Source organism: Chrysochloris asiatica, unplaced genomic scaffold, assembly GCF_000296735.1.
Source record: "Chrysochloris asiatica unplaced genomic scaffold, ChrAsi1.0 scaffold00001, whole genome shotgun sequence".
Taxonomy (NCBI): domain Eukaryota; kingdom Metazoa; phylum Chordata; class Mammalia; order Afrosoricida; family Chrysochloridae; genus Chrysochloris; species Chrysochloris asiatica.
In genome coordinates, this window is record NW_006408519.1 from 42,279,962 (window position 1) to 42,292,325 (window position 12,364).

General features: G+C 41.7%; 1 pseudogene; it reads left to right on the forward strand.

Moving 5' to 3' along the window:
- The first annotated feature begins 8,075 nt into the window (after positions 1 to 8,075).
- LOC102811406 overlaps positions 8,076 to 12,364 on the forward strand; it is a 5,448-nt pseudogene continuing 1,159 nt past the window's right edge.

The following is a 12,364-nucleotide window of genomic DNA, read 5'->3' on the forward strand; positions in this document are numbered from 1 at the left end:
GCCATGGTTAAGCCTTCATCCAAAGATCTCTCATAATAGGTAAAAGTCTAAAGTCTAAAGATTTGGAGGTAATTGCTCATTCTGATTCTCTGGTTCTAAATCATTATTGGGTAAAATACGTCTGACCAAAGCCATGATATTTTCAATCACTTCTCATGCATGTGAAAGTTGGACAACAAATAAGAAAGACCTTAGAAGAATTCATGCATTTGAATGATGGTGTTGGAGAAGAATATTAAAAGTACCATGAACTGCAAGAAGAACAAACAAATATGTTTTTGATGAAGTGCAGTCAGAGTGCTCCTCAGAAGCCAGGATGGCGAGACTTCATCTCTCATACTTTGAACATATTACCAGGAGGGACCAGTCTTTGGAGAAGGATATCATGCTTTGTATAGTGGAGGGTCAACAAAAAAGAGGAAGACACCTCCCCCCCCCCAATGAAATGGATTGGCACGGTGGCAGCACAATGGGCTCAAACACAATCACAATTGTGATACTAGGGCAGGATCAAGCAGTGTTTCATTCTGTTGTGCATAGGGTCGCTATGAGTTGGAACCAACTCAATGGCATCTAAAAACAACAATAACACATCAGTGTTGTGAGTTCTTATTTGGGGTTTTTGCCTAAATGACCTTGCAGTAAGTTACATGAGTGTCTACAGAAAAATCCCCAATTCCTCTTTACTAATTTTCTAAGATAAAATCCTACACAAGACAGAAAGAGATGCCAGAAAGTTGTCTAATTGTCCTCATAAGATGTGAGATCCAATTCAGAGCAGGCTCAGGGAGAGAAAGCCAGCTGTGTGGGAAAGAGTCAGTAGACATAGGTGATTGAGACCTCCACTCCTTAGCTGCTAAATGAACATGTTACATAATTTTAATGGCATATTACGTAATCTTCCCAAACCTTGATCTTCTCTTGTAGAGAACAAACCCAAGTAAGAATCCTGCCCAGGAGTGTTTCATTGCGGTGTGGACGATGCACACGAGTGGACTGAGCAATTTGATGCTCACATTGTGGATGTTTAATAAATATTTTCCATTCTCCCTTGCCCTTCATGGAATACCTCTCAATTAGCACAGGTCTGTATTGGAAAATTGGCCTTCAAAACATGTGTAGTGTGGAAGAAAATTTTCTTGTCACCACGTGTGTTCTAGGAGGTTGTGGATTTCTGCAGATACCCAGTCAGAGTCTACTTTCCCAGCAGTGTTTCCAGAATAAATGGAAGGAGGTGCTGCTACACAAATATGAGGCAATGTCTGTTCTTTGAATTAAAATAGACAAGTAAACACCTACTCTACATTAAAAATAAAACCATAGACATTTCCTCATCAAAAGTCTTCCTATTGTGAAAGACAGCTCAGATCTGCTGTGATATGGAAATCTCTTCACAAGAACCACTTTTGTTTCCTTCTGGTCACATCAAAGGACTGTCTGGAGTGGATTCCAACTCATCATGACCCTAGATCACAGACTAGAACTGCCCCCATAGGGTTCCTAAGGCTGGAAATCTTGACAGAAGCAGACCAATACATCTTTCTTCTGTGGATAGATGGTAGGTTCAAACTGTCCACCTTTGATAGCAGCCAAGTGTTTTAACTACTGTGCCACTGGGATTTCTATCTGGCCACATTTTGTTGTTGTTAGGTGCCATCAAACTGATTCAGACTCACTGCCTGGTCCTGTGCCATAGTCTCATTTGTTATGTTTGAGCCCATGGTGACCATCCATCTTATTGTGACTCTTCATCTTTCTCATTGACCTTTGCTTTATCAAGCTTGATGCTCATCTCTAGGGACTGGTCCTTCCAACCACATTAGCAGAATTGAAAACAGGCTTCAAATCGGAAATTTAGCTTAGAATATACTCCTTCCAGGATGGGGCTCAGAGGACACAGGAGGGTAAAACTGTAAACACATACTCTGCTGACAGGGGGAGTTTCTGAGGCATACTAGGGGAACTTCCTAGTTTTCATCAGTTTCCAGATGGAACATTGCACAACTCAGCTGTGTGCTCTGAAAAGCATGGAGGTGTTTCCATTAATGGCCAGCACCCCCACGTCCTAGAGAGTCAGCCACTAAAGGAACCCAGCTTTTCACAAAGCCAGGGGAATATCAAAGTACCTTGCACTATAGGATAAGCACTTGACCTCAAGGGTGGTTTTAACCACAAGTTTAGTGGTTCAAGCTCACCAGCCACTCCTTAGAAACCCTTTGTAGGGTTGCTATGAGTCAGAACCGACTCGACAGTGCTTAACAACAACAACAAGGCTAAAGACTTGAAAGACCTGATGAAATTAAGTGGGAAAAGTTTATTTTCTGTCCATATCTACCCTGTCTATATTTATCTTTGAAGAAAAAAAATTAAAATAGTTTGGTTCAATTATATGAATCATCATTATCATTGCTACCAACATCATCTTCTTCACAAAAAAACTTGCCATCAAGTGGATTACAACGCATGATAACCCCATGTGTGTTGCCGCTAACTGTGCTTCATAGGGTGTTCAATGACTGATAGTTTTGGAAGCAGATCTCAAGAGCTGTCTCCAAGGTATCTCTGGGTCCAAAGGGTTGAACATCTAAACTTTTGGTTAGCAATATAATGTGTTAATCATTTGTACCTCTTCCCCCAGTAATTCCTTTTTCATCATCAAAAATGAAAATATCACAGAAGACAAGCTGATCTAGTCTGGGTTGTAATAGTTGAGAAGAACTAGCCAGATAGAGAAGACAGGCAAGGAGTGAAGGAGCCAGGAAGCTGAAAACACCTCAGGTAGAGAGCAAGAAGCATCTACTCAGCCTCCATATTGGTTACTTAATTCTCTTCAAATGTTTTGACTTTGTTTGACTCATCTTTAAAACTCTGCTTTAGTTATTCAAATCACTTCCTTCCTAAATTAATCTATCTCTATGTTGATGCTCAGTGAGTGAAGTGGCTCCCTTCAATAACCACTGGACTGTGAACTACAAGGTCTGAGATTTGAGCCCATTAGCCGATCCAAGGGAGAAAGATGAGTCAGAATTGTCTGGAAGGCATTTAACAGCAACAATGTTGATGCTCAATTCTTTGGCCTCCAACTTATTTTTGATGAGTAGAAGCTATGTGCCTGCAATTCATCACTTTGACTCATTCATTCATTCAAGGAGAATTTAATAGGTGTCTGTTGTCCAGGAAGCTCTGTGACAGGTTCTGAAGGCACAGATAATTAAGTCTTGCTCTATGTCCTCAAGAAATTCAATCTTTTAGCCAATATGGATCAGATAACTGATTTATAGAGATGATCATCATCCCTTCACTCAGGTTCTCAACAACTATGCCGGGCATCCAGGAACTGCATTACCTCCTGGGGACACAATGAATGTACAAGAGTGGCAACATCCCTGCCTTTCTGGAGCCAAGTGGAGAGGCTCATGGACTGTTGAGGTATGGGAGGAAGGGTTCTGAGAAAATTGGATGGTCGAAAAGACAATTTTAGCCTCCTCTTGCCCACTTTTCTGTAAGCAATAACTAAAAGTGGGTTTCTGCAATAGATTCTGGTTGCCCATGACAACATCAAAAGGAAACAATAAAGAACTGAGGAAGGCACATGCGTACACCCTAACATTAAATTATCCACATGGTCCACTGAGTGTGTTGATAGGCACAGAAATGAACCCCTGGTTAATTAGGAATGCTCCAGTACTTTATGGTTAGGGTGGGTGTGTTGATTTTGAAAGGGGTTTGTACATTTTTTTTTTTTTTGCTCTTAAATTTGCAAATTTTCTCATTTGCATAAACTAAGTTACTTATTTTTGAAAGAGAAGGAAGACTTGTATTTTGTTCTTAAGTTTAATTAAACAATTTCCTACATACTAGGTCTTTCAGAAAGACCCCTGGTAGCATGATAGTTAAAGTGTTGGGCTGCCAACCCAAAGGTCCATGGTTCAAACCCACCAGTGGCTGCAAAGGAGAAAGAAGATATAATCTGCTTCCATCAAGATGTACAGACTTGAAACTCAATGTACAGTACAAGGAGCTCTGTCCTATAGGGAAGCTATGAGTCAAAATCAACTCCATGGTGGTGGGATGTTAGTTCTTTCAGAGAAGATACTGGTGACTCCATAGTGGAATTCTTGCCTTCAATGGTTATGAGTTGGGATCCTAATCTCACAGTCAGCGGTTTGAAACTACCAGATGATCCTCAGGAGAAAGATGAGGCTTTCTGTTCCCACAAAGATTTACAGCCTCAGAAAACTTAGACAGGGTCTCTATGAGTTGGAACAAACTCCATGGCACACAACCACCAGCACCACCATTCAGGAGACTCAGGTTTGATTGCTGGTCGTGCACAGACACTGCCAATTTGGTCCATCTGCCAGTGGAGGCTTGTGTGTTGCTATGATGCTGAACAGGTTTCAATAGAACTTCCAGACTAGGATGGACTACAAAGAAAAGCCTAGTGGCCTACTTCTGAAGGTCAGCCATTGAGAACCCTATGGACCACAAAAGTCCCACCTTGTGCCCAGTGGTGTCATTCAGTGTGGTAACTCATGGTAACACACACACACCGTCACCGTCGGTGAATGAAGCAGCCTAGACCCACCTGGCCCCATATACTCCATCTCTTATAACTCCACCCCTCATGGCTCTCCACAGCTCCTTTGCTCTCCCATTGGCCAAGGCAAAGACCTCCTGTCTATCCAATAACCAGCATCCTGCCTGCCAGCCCACACTCTGACTGGTGGGTTAATGGGATAGGATGGCTGGTGAAAAATGATCACAGTGGGTAACAAGTAAAACCAATCCTAGTACCACCAGTGCCTTGGCTGGCCCTGATTCTGGATGCTGACCTGACCAGCTCCATTTTAGACCCAGGTCACAGCCCCCGCACTTCTTCATGTGCCTGCAGACCGAGCATGTTCACAGTTTCCCTCAGCCTCTTTTCACTGACAACAACTTGCTTCAATTGTGTATCTTGATTCTGTCCTCTTTGTTTTGCATCTAGAACGTTCTCTAACACTACAAGAATCAACCTTCCTGGTATGTGCCCAAGTACAGCCTAGCGTGCACAGGAGGACTTTATATTCTCAGTGGGAAACCACTCCTGTGTTTTCCCCACATGTAACATGCCCACATGTAACCACCTGTGCATGCATATAACATGCATGGTGTGCGTAGGAAACTAACTCATGAGGGGATTGTGTGATTTGCAAAAAATGTACAAAACATGTGCTATATGCACAGAACATAGTAGATTAAAGTAGATAAATGAGATCCAGTAGATAGATGTTCCAGCTTCCTTGTCCTTCAGTGGAGTCATCTGGAAAGGCAGTCCTCTTAAGCACATTGCTAAAACATATCCTTTTCCTTTACCCACTTCCTCACAATACTTACTGCTCACTCCTTCTTGGGATATCTTCCCAAAGAAGTGACCTGCTGTACTTCCTAGAGAACTGTCCCTGAGAGAGATGGCATGGGGCCATGGTTTCTATCTACCGCCCACACTGCAGTCTCCCAATTGGATCTGTTCTAAAAGGTCTCTTCCTGGAAGCACATAAAAACAGTGAGTCACTCTAATTGGACCATACCCATCTTGACTTGAATCTTGTGACCAGAGGCTTGGAATGTGTCGGTTCCCCAACACTGCTCACTGTGGGGCTGGGACTTGTGGTCAGCCCATCCGCAGCACAGAAGTCAGGACCTATGCTTCCAAAGAAGATCCAAGTGAGATTGCTGAAAGGAAGGATGACTTTCAGGCAGACAAAACAGCATATGCCCATGAAGAGTGTCACCAAAATGTCCCTTCATTCTGGACACCATAGGTGACCCTGGCATCGGAATCAGTGAAGAGAAGAGTTGGAGGAGACATGAAAAGTGATTTCAACCAAACTTGCCAAGTTATTGAAGAAGAACTTCAGAGAGAGATAAAGCACAGTTTCTTGAGCTGACTCAGCCTAAGCATAGCTTTCAGCTAGGAACCCCAGACTCATACCTTTCTGCACTGGGCTAATCGTACTGCAAAACTCAAAGTGGTTCTGTTTACCTGGACCTGCCTCTTGGTGGCTGCTGCCTCAGTCCACCTGACACGGAATTCTAAGTGCTCCCAAATAATGCTTTAAAAGCACTACTTTGCTATAAAATGACATACTTGGCTCTAAAACAGGCCCCTTTCTGGATTGACTAATTCAGCCTATTAAGTCTAATCTGTGTCTACAAAGAAATATGATGACTCCTGATTTACTCAGTTTATAGCGCTAGATTTCTTCTTACCCACAGAGCACCTGAATGGTTCCTGACTCAGCTCACAGCTACCCAGATTTTCAGGATGATTTAGGAAGCAGTAGAGAAAGAAAGGAGACCCCATGTGGCTCTGCAGTATAAACACTAGACTGCTAACCAAAAGGTTGGCAGTTCAAACCCACCAGCCACTTCTTGGAAACCCTATACAGGGTCATTATTAGTCAGAACAGACTCAATGACACTTAACAACAACAACAATAATCCTCTGTTAGGGGAGTGAGGCAACTTAATAAAATAAGCACTGGACTGTGAACCAGAGGTCAGCGGATTGAGCCCACCAGCTGCTCTGTGGGAGAACGACAAGGCTTTCTGCTCTTGAGAAGATTTAAAGCCTCAGAAACCCTATACAAGGTCACTATGGGTTGGAACTAACTCAATGGCACTTAACAACAACAGAGAAAGGAAGCTTAGAAGGATTAGGAAAAAACTGATTTGGCTGGAAGCCTTCACAGTGGAGGAGGGGTTTCCTTGGTTTTGAAGGACATATCAGATAGGAATGGTTGAGAATGGAGACCTAATATGGGGCTGGAGGGGTGAGATACATAAGAGTACTTAGGGGAGGGACCTCTGGTTTTGCAGTAAAAACAAAGGAATTGAAATTGAGTGAATAAATAAACCAGACAGGCCTGTTTAAGGTGAGAAATAGAATATAAATATAAACATCCTTCAGAGTGTCAAGCGTTGTCTGCAGAATAAAGTTATGAGTGGCGGGCATTAGAGAAGTGGAGGAAAGAAAGGAGACACTAACAAAAGGAATAGGAAAACAAATAAAGGAGTTTAAATCTCGTATTACAGTTATAAAGGCAGTCAGCAGAACTTTAAACACAGTAATATTGCTACCAAATGCTGGGAAGAAAATAGGAGGAAAAGGTAGAAAACAATAAATCAAAATCCACAATGGTTTCAAGTACAGTGCCCAGAATAATGGAGGCCAACCAGAGAATAAATAAAAGCTGAAATGATATGGAATAAAGAGGCTCTTGAGAGGGAGGAGAGAGCAGTATTGAATGTCAGCAGAGCTTTTCTCTACTACTGGAATCTTTACCATGTGCGTGCATTGCGCTGAAATCTGAAACTCTGATGCCATCTTCAACATCTACTCTGAATTATGCAGGGCATTCTGGGTATCTATTCCAGGCCAGGAGGCACTGCACTGGGGCTGGGGAATTAGAAGAAGAATATAGACAATTGATGATATGCTAGATCAGAGGAGTAACTCTGGTTGGGACAAATACATGAAGGATGTGGGGAGAGATTTCCCAAGGAGCCAGAACAAGAGGTGGAAGATGAAAAATGAAGAAGAGACAAGAAAGTAAGCATTATATCCAAGGGTCCAAGAGACAAAAAGCCCAGAGCATGCCAAAGAACAGAGGCATGGAAAGCAGACATAAATGATGCAGAAGGTGGGCATGCTTGGTGGCAGATGATAAGGCAACAAGGACAAATACAACAATCAGGAAGGACCCTTTGTGCTGCATTCTGGGGTGTGGATTGGATAAACATTCTGCAGATCAGGATCCACAAGCTCAGATGCACAGAACAGTAAGCACTGGATGAAAACGAAGAAAGAGTATGGGGAAGACGAAGTTGAACGAGACAGCAAAGGCCTTAGTTGGGTACCAAGTGTAACAGCTTATTGCTATCCAAGTGTTCAAGCCAAGTATCAGTAGATTTTTCTGTGAAATTTCTTCATTTCGAAATGTTGTCAACTTTTATTTGTTAGTCTATGTGATGCCCCAGTGATCAGAGACTTAACATAGTAAGGTTTCATTTTTCACTCAAAGTCCAATATGGGCGGAGTAATTCTCTTCCATGTTGCAGCTCCATTAGTGGAAACCATGACCTTCGGAGTCATTGAAGAAGCCAAGAAGGATGTCCCTTACCTGTCAACAACCTTGGGTCAGCTACCTATTGGCTGGAACAAGTCACTCCTAACTTGAAGGGAAATCAGGAAAAAGCAGAATACTTACGGGTATTTGTTGCTGTTGCTAAGTGCCATTGAGTCGGTTCTGACTCATAGCGACACAGAATAGAGTAACTGAAGAGTGGTTGTTGAGTTTGAACACTCGACCTTGTGGTTCAAACTGACCTTGAGGTTGACTGCTTATCCTAAGGCACCAACCACACCATGAGCACATGATGGAATCTGCCAGATCAACTAATGCCAACTTTGTTTTAAAAACCTCATGGTCCTATTTATGATGGTTGGTTTTGGCAGAGGGATGATAGTTTAAGATCTCTGCCATAGACAAGTGTCCAAAGATAAGTAAAAGTATCATATTTTCATTGGAACAAATAATAATACTTGCAATGATTATTATTCCAGGAGGTGTATGGAGGATTAAGTGGAGGTCAGAGAGTTAGGGAGATTTTCTTGGGGAACAATGTCAGAGACCTCAAACAGGACAGGGCCAATAAGAAGAGAAAGAAGAGATGCCCATAAGTGGAAGAAAGCCAAGAAAAGGCAAACTAGCTGTCATCAAGTCGACTCTGACTTCTGGTGGCCCGATGTGTGCAGGGTAGACCTGGGATCCATAGAGAAACAGATCACTAGGCATTTCTTCCAAGGGACCTCTGGGTGGGTTCCAAGCAGGGTTTAGAATCAATTCATTCTGGTTCGAGTCTTTGCTGAGAATTTGCATTTCCACTCCAGATACACTGCCTCAGAATCTACTTTTAACTTGATTCCCAGGTGATTTTTATAGCTCTCCATCTACATCAGAATCACCTGGAGATCTTATGAACTATAGAATCTGAGTCAATGTAGCTGGGGTGGAAATGCATATTGTAAGCATGGCGTCCAACCCAGAATGAACCAGCTTGAGGCCCCGATTCAAAATGCCAGCCTTTCCGTTAGTAGCCAAGTACTCTGCTATCCGCACAATGTGGGGAATCCCATAAGTGGCGTTATGCAAATAGGAAGATACCTATAAAGTTACAAGACCAGTTCAAGGTCGCAAAGATAATAAGCATCTGTTTAGAGCTTCTCTCCTACTCCAGCACATTTTGTGTTATATTGGTAGAACGGTAGGACATCACACAGATACATAAAATCTTTGACTTTGAGAATTACACTTTGAGGAGCTTATCCAATGCAATCACTTGATGCCATTGGATTTGGTTCAGGACGATTTTAAAAGTGGCCTGCCTCAAAGGTACTACTTTTTTCTTAACTTATAAGACCTGCCAATGGGTAAACATCAAACAGATAATGTATTCATGTTTTAACCTTGATTTAGACTCTTTTTCTATTACCTTCTTGGAAATCCTCAGCTGGAGAAAGAAAGGTTTTTATCTTTCTCTCCTCTAAACGTGTCCTCATGCTAGAACAGCAAGCATTCTTATCAGTGGACTGCTTACCATCTGCGATGGGAGTTCTGCAATGGTGCTGGTTGCCTCTAATGCTCCCAGTACTTAATCCACTTGAGCCTAAAGCAGAAAGAACACAGGGAAGGGAAAGTGTTTGGTGGGAGGGAGGAAGCGAAAGTAGAGTGAGTGTGCTGGGAGAAAAGCTGGATGAAAGAAACAGTGCGTTTTTCCCTAAAGTCTCAGAAAATGAGGCCCACATGCTTCTGTATAAAAGGGCACAGTGTTACAACATGGAGGGATCTTGAAAACACGCTGCTGAGTGAAATAAGGACAAATTCTGTACGATTCCACTTATATAAAATATCTAAAATGGGCAAGTGTTTAGAGAGACCCCAAAGTGGCTGCCCAGGGGTAGGTGGGAAGGAAGGGAAAAGGGGACTCACTGCTTAGGAGATTGCCGAACTTCTGTCAAGGGTGATGGGAACATTTGGAAATGGGTCATGATGATGTTTGAACCACAGCATGATAGACACAATTAATGTCACTGAGTGGTACATGTGGAAAAGGTTGAAATATTAACAGAATGTAAATGAATGTATATGCTGAAAAGTATTGCTATATAATCATTAAATTTTTTATTAAACTAATCTATCAAAATGTGAAGCTAGAGTTTCTCAGCATCTCCTCCCATCTAGGTCTCTTCACTTCTGAAGGCAGATTTCCAGATGTTTAACCATTTCCCGAAGAATTTTAGACTTTTCACTTTACACCACGTCACATGGCAGCTTCAACCTCTTTGTGGGGCTCACATAGTGTTCTTTTTAAATGTTGTTGATATTTGAGTTAATAAAGGAAGTCTGACGGGTGCATGAGGTAAGGCTTCCCAAGGAAATTCTCATAAGCTAACCTTTAATTCCTGGTGTGAAGCTGTTGGATAAACACTGGACTGCTATCCACAAGATCAGTGGTTCAAATCCAACAGCCAGTCACTCCTCAGAAACGCTGTACAGGGTCACTATGTGTCAGAATCAACTCAACGGCACTAACAACAACAACAGCCCTTAAAGAACAAACAGGTGCACTGCCATGATGGAAATACTTTTAGCACAACTTTCCTGACCTTTGTCTCATCAACACAGTTTTCAATTTTCTTAAAACTCCTTCCTAATAAGCCTCCATGATTGTCCTCTGAGAAAATTGATTACCTCTTAGGAATCCTCCAAAACATGGCCATAACCTTCTGAGGTGAGCTTGCATTTAACTGACACATTAGCGCTCCTCAGAAGTCACAGTTTTGATTGGACCTTCCTCTCTGGATAGTATTATTAAATCCACTATTATCTCAGTGACAATTCATTCCATAAAATGGTCTTCATTAACTTCAATCTTGCTTAAAAGACGGATGGAAACAGTCTTATCTTGAAACCAAGGGCTCCTAGTGTGGTGCTATACGATCAACACTGGACTGTGAACTACAAGCAAGACTGGCAGCTGCAACCACCAGAAACCCTACACAGGGTCGCTATGGGTCGGAACCGACTCGACGGCACTTAACAACAACAACAACAACAGCAACAAAACCCTGAAACCAAAGCTCTAGCACAAGGCAATTTGGTTGATCCTTAAAATAACCTTATAATGTAAGTATTATCAATACCGACTTTTATAAAGAAAGGAATTGAGAAATAAAATAAGGAACGTGAGATGCTTGAGAAACTAAGAAACAGCCTCTTGATTTTGGTGTTTTGCTGCTTTCTTTGAAAAAATCGTGCTGACCATGAGCTCCTTGAGTTTTCATGGTCTTTCCTAGTCTTTCTCGTTTTATAGAGAGCCTACTGGGGTCCTGGTGTGGCTCTGTGGATTGATGTGCTGGACTGCAAGGTTGGTGGTACAAGATCATCGGCTGCTCCTCAGAAACCCTATACAGGGTTGCTATGGGTCAGAACCAACTCAATTGCACACAACAATAACTGAAACAGAATATTTGTGAGGAAAGCCACTTAAATATCAGAACCATGTGGAGGCCTATATGTTATCATTGTTTATCTTTACAACAGTAGTGCAAATCATATGTTTCCAGAATGATCATTGGTGAAAAGTAACTGGATCTGAATGTGAACTTGATCTCAAGAGTTTGTTTGTCATGAGACATTGAGCAAATATTTGAAACTTTATGATTCCCTTTTACAGGATGTCGTTGATGTAACAACCCAGATGGAGTATATAGCTCTGGTTGAAATGATGTTTAGCATACAATAAACTATGTAAATATAGTGGGATTCCAAAGGAGTAAGAAAATGTGACCCACAGTTAAGACAAAAAGAAGACAACAACTTCTGAAATGGCTCCAATGGCAGAATAAGCTGACAAGGTTGTAAGAATAGTGATGGAAACTACATTCAAAAATTTAGAAGAAATATTTGTGGAAAATGAGATTAAAATATAATGGGATTTTCCCACAAACCCTTTGGAGCCTCCTCACATGAGTAAAATGATGGGGCATCTCAGCAGGAAACATGTAAATTATAAAAAAGAATTAATGGAAAACCCAGAACCAGAAAGCATAATATCAGATATAAAATATTCACCGAATAACCAGAGTAAACTTTCTGTCTACCTATTCTACCAAGAAAACAGTGATACAATGTCTAACTATGATAAGTGTATTTCTAACTTTAGTTTGCTCATATTTTGCTTTACAAAATATGTTGTTGTTGCTGAGTGTCGCCGAGTCAGTTCAACTTATAGTGACCCTTTGTAGGACTTTGAG